At 38.8% G+C, this 6,000-nt stretch overlaps 1 non-coding gene across 1 annotated transcript; it reads left to right on the top strand.

The window, feature by feature from the left end:
- Positions 1-772: 772 nt before the first annotated feature.
- TRNAE-UUC (transfer RNA glutamic acid (anticodon UUC)) lies at positions 773-844 on the top strand. The gene has a single exon. It is a non-coding gene; the product is annotated as a tRNA-Glu (tRNA).
- The last annotated feature ends 5,156 nt before the right edge of the window (positions 845-6,000 follow it).

Here is a 6,000-nt window from a genome sequence, read left to right as displayed (position 1 = left end):
CTATGTCAATGTCAATATCTTGGTTGCGAAATGGTATTATAGTTTTGTAAGATGTTACCACCAGGGGACACTGCATAAAGAGTACATGGTTATCTCTCTGTATGATTTCTTAGAAAAGCATATGAATTCACAATTATCTCATAGTAAAAAGCTTAACCTTAAAAATAGGATGCTATGGGGCTTCCCTGGTGGCGCAGTGGTTAAGAATCCACCTACCAATGCAAGGGACATGGGTTCGAGCCCTGGGCCAGGAAGATCCCACATGCCGTGGAGCAACTAAGCCCGTGTGCCACAATTACTGAGCCTGCACTCTAAAGCCTGCGAGCCATAACTACTGAGCCTGCGTGCCATAACTACTGAAGCCCACATGCCTAGAGCCCATGCTCTGCAACAAGAGAAGCCGCCACCGCAATGAGAAGCTCGGACACCACAACTAGAGAAAAGCCTGCGTGCAGCAACGAAGACCCAACACAGCCAAAAATAAGATAAATAAATTTATAATTAAAAAAAAGGATGGTATACAGAGAAAACAGTGCTTACAGGGAAATTTATAGTTTCAAATGCCTATATGAGAAAAAAGAAGATATTAAACCAATATTCTATCTAATATTTAAAGAAGAAATATTACCAATCCTTCACAAACTCTTTCAGGAAACAGAGGAGGTTAGAACATTGACCAATTAATTCTATGAGCCTAACATTATCATTGCCTGGTATGGACCAAACAAAGCCATCACAAGAAAAGAAAACTAAAAATCAGTATCCCAGGAATTCCCTGGTGGTCCAGTGGTTAGGACTCTGCACTTTCACTGCTGAGGGGCAGGTTCAATCCCTGGTTGGGGAACTAAGACCCCGCAAGCCCCTTGATGCAGCCAAAAAAAAAAAATCAATATCCCTCACAACATAAATGCAAGAATCCTTAACAAAATATAAACCAAGTGACGTAAGCAACATAAAAAGGATCATACACTATGACCAAATGGGATTTATCCTGGGAATACAAGGTTGATGTAACGTCCAAAAATTAAATAATGTAATACACTGTGTTTAAAAAGAATAAATGACAACACATATTCATCTCAATAGATACAGAAAAAAATATTTCACAAAATCCATCACCCATCCATGATAAAAACTATCAACAAACAATGAATCAAAAGGAGCTTCCTCAACCTAAAAAACCCACAGCTAATATCATACTTAACGGTGATAGACTGAATGCTTTCTTTCTTAAGATCAGGAACAAAACAAAGATGTCTGCTATTGCCACTTCTATTCAACATTGATCTGGACATTCTATCCAGTATAATAAAGAAGAAGAAAAAAAGTTAAAGGTAACCAAACTGGGAAGGAAGATGTAAAACTGTCTTTATTTTCAAATCATATGATCCTATTTGTAGAAAATCCCAAGGAATTCCCAAAAAAAAGATTAGAACTGATAAACGAGTTTATCAAGGTCACAGGATATAAGATCAAAATATGAAAATCAAAAATCAAATAACCCAATTAAACCCAATTAAAACAATGGGCCGAGGAGCTGAATAGACATTTTTCCAAAGAGGACACACTGATGTCCAACAGGCATGTGAAAAGATGCTCAACATCACGAAACATCAGGGAAATACGAATCAAAACCACAATGAGGTGGCTTCCCTGGTGGCGCAGTGGTTGAGAGTCTGCCTGCCAATGCAGGGGACACGCATTTGTGCCCCGGTCTGGGAAGAGCCCACATGCCGCGGAGCAGCTGGGCCCGTGAGCCATGGCCGCTGAGCCTGTGCATCCAGAGCCTGTGCTCCGCAGCGGGAGAGGCCACAGCAGTGAGAGGCCCACGTACTGCAAAAAAAACCTGTGCTGTGCATCCAGAGCCTGTGCTCCGCAGCGGGAGAGGCCACAGCAGTGAGAGGCCCACGTACTGCAAAAAAAAAAAAAAAGAAAAAAAAACACAATGAGATATCACCTCACAACTGTCAGAATGGCTATTATCAAAAAGACAACAAATAACAAGAAGTGGCAAGGAAGTGGAGAAAAGGGAACCTTTGTGCACTGTTGGTGCGAATGTAAATTGGCACAACCACTATGGAAAACAGTATGGAGATTCCTTAAAAAACTAAAAATGAACTACCAGACAATCCAGCAATTCTTCTGAGTATTTATCTGAGGAAAAGGAAAACACTAATTAGAAAAGATAACATGCATCCCTATGTTCATTGCAGCATTATTTACAATAGCCAAGATATGGAAACGACCTAAGTGCCCATCAGTAGATAATGGATAAAGACAATGTGGCATATTTATAAAATGGAATATTACTCAGACATAAAAAGAATGAAATCTTGCCATTTGAGACAACATGGATGAACCTAGAGGGTATTACACGAAGTAAAATAAGTCAGACAGAGAAAGACAAATACTGTATGCCTTACATGTGAAATCTAAAAAACAAAACAAACATAATAAAACAGAAACAGAGTTATAGATGCAGAGAACAAATACGTGGTTGCCAGAGGGGAGAGGGGTAGGTGGAGGAGACAAATAGGTGATGGAGATTAAGAGGTACAAACTTCCAGATGCAAAAAAAATGACTCGCAGGTATGGAATGTACAATGAGGGGAATACAGTCCATAACCATGTAACATCTCCATACAGTGATGTATCCTAACTAGACTTATTGTGGTGATCATTTTGAAATGTATAGAAACATCAAATCAAATTATGTTGTGTAACCGGAACTAACATAACACTATAGGTCAATTATACTTCAGAAACAAACAAACTCTTAAAAAAAAAGAGATCAGATTTGTGGCTACAAGAGGTGGGTGTTGTGGGGAGGGGGAATTGGATGAAAGCAGTCAAAAGGTACAAACTTCCAGTTATAAGATGAATAAGTACTAGGGATGTAATGTACAGCATGATAAATATAATTAACATTGCTATACATTATATATGAAGGTTGTTAAGAGAGCAAACCCTAAGAGTTCTCATTACAAGGAAAAATATTTTTTTCTATTTCTTTAATTTTGTATCTATAGGAGATGATAGATATTCAATGAATTTATTGTGGTAATCACTTCAAGATGTATGTAAGTCAAATTATTATGCTATACACCTTAAACATGTCAATTATATCTCAATAAAACTGGAAAAAAAAAGTAAGATCAGGAGTTTCCTGGTGGCCTAGTGTTAGGGTTTGGTGCTTTCATTGCAGAGGCCTGGGTTCGATCCCTGGTCAGGGAAACCTCCCGCATGCTGCATGGTGCAGGCAAAAAAAATATATCATATCAACCGCAAAAGAAAAAAAAATAACTTTTACATATGAGCAACAAACAATCCAAAAATGAAATTAAGAAAATAATTCTATTCACAAGCATCAAAAATAACTAAATAGGGGCTTCCCTGGTGGCGCAGTGGTTGGGAGTCCGCCTGCCGATGCAGGGGATGTGGGTTTGTGCCCCAGTCCAGGAGGATCCCACATGCCGCAGAGCAGCTAGGCCCGTGAGCCATGGCCGCTGAGCCTGTGCGTCCGGAGCCTGTGCTCCGCAATGGGAGAGGTCACAACAGTGAGAGGCCCGCATACCGCAAAAAAAACCAAACAAACAACAACAAAAAAATAATAACTAAATAGGAATAAATTTAACAAAAGAAGTGCAAGACTTGTACAGTGAAAACTAACAAAACATGACTGAGAGAAATTAAAGAAAATTTAAATGGAGAGAATTCCATATTAATGAAATGGAAGAATCAATATTGTCAGGATAGTAATTCCCTCCAAACGAGATCTATAAATTTAATGTGATCCCTATCAAAATTCCAGCAGGCTTTTTGGGAGAAATTGACAAGCTAATTTATATGGAAATTCAAAGAACTTAGAATAGTCAAAGCCGTTTTGAAAAAAAGAAAAAAGTTGGAGGATTTTTATTACCCAATAAAAAAACTTAACTGTAAAGTCACAGTAATCAAGACAATGTGTCATACAGATCAATAGAAAAGAATTCAAGAAATCAACCTTTACACCTATGTCAACTGCTTTTCAGTAAAGGTACCAAGACAATCCACTGGAGAAAGGATAGTCTTTTCAACAAATGGCTTGGGACAACTGGATACCCATATAGAAAAAAATGAACTTAAATCTTTACCTCATACCATAAAAAAATTAACTCAAAACAGATCAGATTTAAACATAAGAGCTAAAACTGTAAAACTTCTAGAAGAAAACATAGGCGAAAAAAAATCTTTGTGAACTTGGGGTAGGCAAAGAGTTCTTAGATACGATGCCAAAAGCATAATCCATAAAAGAAAAAAGAAATAAATTGGACTTCATCGAAATCAAAAACTTCACTTCAAAAGATACCATTGATAAAATCAAAAGACAAGCCATAGAAATGGAGAAAATATTTGCAAATCATATATGTGATACCGGATTTGTATCGAGAATATACAAAGAACTCTTACAGCTCCGTAATAAAACAATCCAATCAAAAAGTAGGCAAAAGATTTGTATACACATTTGACCAAAGAAATATGAATGGCTAGTAAGCACATGAAAAGATGCTCAACATTGTCATTAGGAAAATGCAAATTAAAACATTGAGATACCACTGCATATCCACTAAAATTGCTATAATAAAAAACAGATAATACCAACTGTTGGAAAAGATGTGGAGAAACCAGAACCCCCCATACATTGTTGATGGGAATATAAAATGGCACAGCCACTTTGGAAAACAGTTTGGCAGTTTCTTAAAAAGTGGAACACAGACTTACCATACAACCTAACACTCTGTCCCTCGGAATCTACTCAAGAGAAATGAAAACAGGGCTTCCCTGGTGGCGCAGTGGTTAAGAATCCGCCTGCCAATGCAGGGGACACGGGTTCAAACCCTGGCCCGGGAAGATCCCACATGCTGCGGAGCAACTTAGCCCATGTGCCACAACTACGGAGCCTGCGCTCTAGAGCCCAAGAGCCACAACTACTGAAGCCCGTGCGCCTAGAGCCTGTGCTCTGCAACAAGCCATGACAATGAGAAGTCCGCGCACTGCAACGAAGAGTAGCCCCCACTCACTGCAACTAGAGAAAACCCGCACACAGCAATGAAGACCCAACACAGCCAACAATAAAAACAAACAAATAGAGAAATGAAAACATATATCTACACAGACTTGAATGCTAATGTTCATAGCAGGTTTATTCTTAACAGCCAAAAAGTGGAAATAATCCAAATATACATCAACTGGTGAATGGATAAACAAAACATGGTTTTATCTTTACAGTGTAATACTATCCAGCAATAAAAAGAAACAAACTACTGAATCTCAAAAACATCCTAATTAGAATTCAGATGCCAAAAGACTATGTATTGTAGGAGCATGAGAGAATTTTCTGAGGTGATGGAAATGTTTTATATTTTGTTTGGGCTGATGCATACATTGGTGTATAAAATAATCAAAATTCATCAAACTGAGCACCTGAGATTTGTGCATTTTGTTAAATGTAGATTATACCTAAATAAATAAAGATTTGTTTGATTCTGCTATGAAAGTCCCAAGTGGAAAATGGGACGGGACGGGAGAGGCCACAACAGTGAGAGGCCTGCGTACCGCAAAAAAAAAAAAAAAAAAAAAACGCACAAGAGACTCAACAAAGCCAAAAACTGGTCCTTTGAAAAGGCCAATACAATTTTTAAAAAAATAGTCCATGAGGCATAATAGTAGTTGATGAGAAACTTTTGAGACAAAAGATTGTTGGAATAGTGCTTTTGAGAATAAAAACCACTCGACTAATGGGTTTTGTTGTATTATTATTATTTTGTGTGTGTGTGTTACACAGGCCTCTCACTGTTGTGGCTTCTCCCATTGCGGAGCACAGGCTCTGCGGCCATGGCTCACGGGCCCAGCCGCTCCGTGGCATGAGGGATCTTCCTGGACCGGGGCACAAACCCGTGTCCCCTGCATCAGCAGGCAGACTCTCAACCACTGTGCCACCAGGGAGGCCCGGGTTTTGTT

Source organism: Lipotes vexillifer, unplaced genomic scaffold (genome assembly GCF_000442215.2).
Source record: "Lipotes vexillifer unplaced genomic scaffold, Lipotes_vexillifer_v1.1 scaffold587, whole genome shotgun sequence".
In the NCBI taxonomy this organism is placed as follows: Eukaryota; Metazoa; Chordata; class Mammalia; order Artiodactyla; family Lipotidae; genus Lipotes; species Lipotes vexillifer.
Note: the sequence above shows the minus strand (reverse complement) of the source record. Positions and strands in the feature narration are given on the sequence as shown.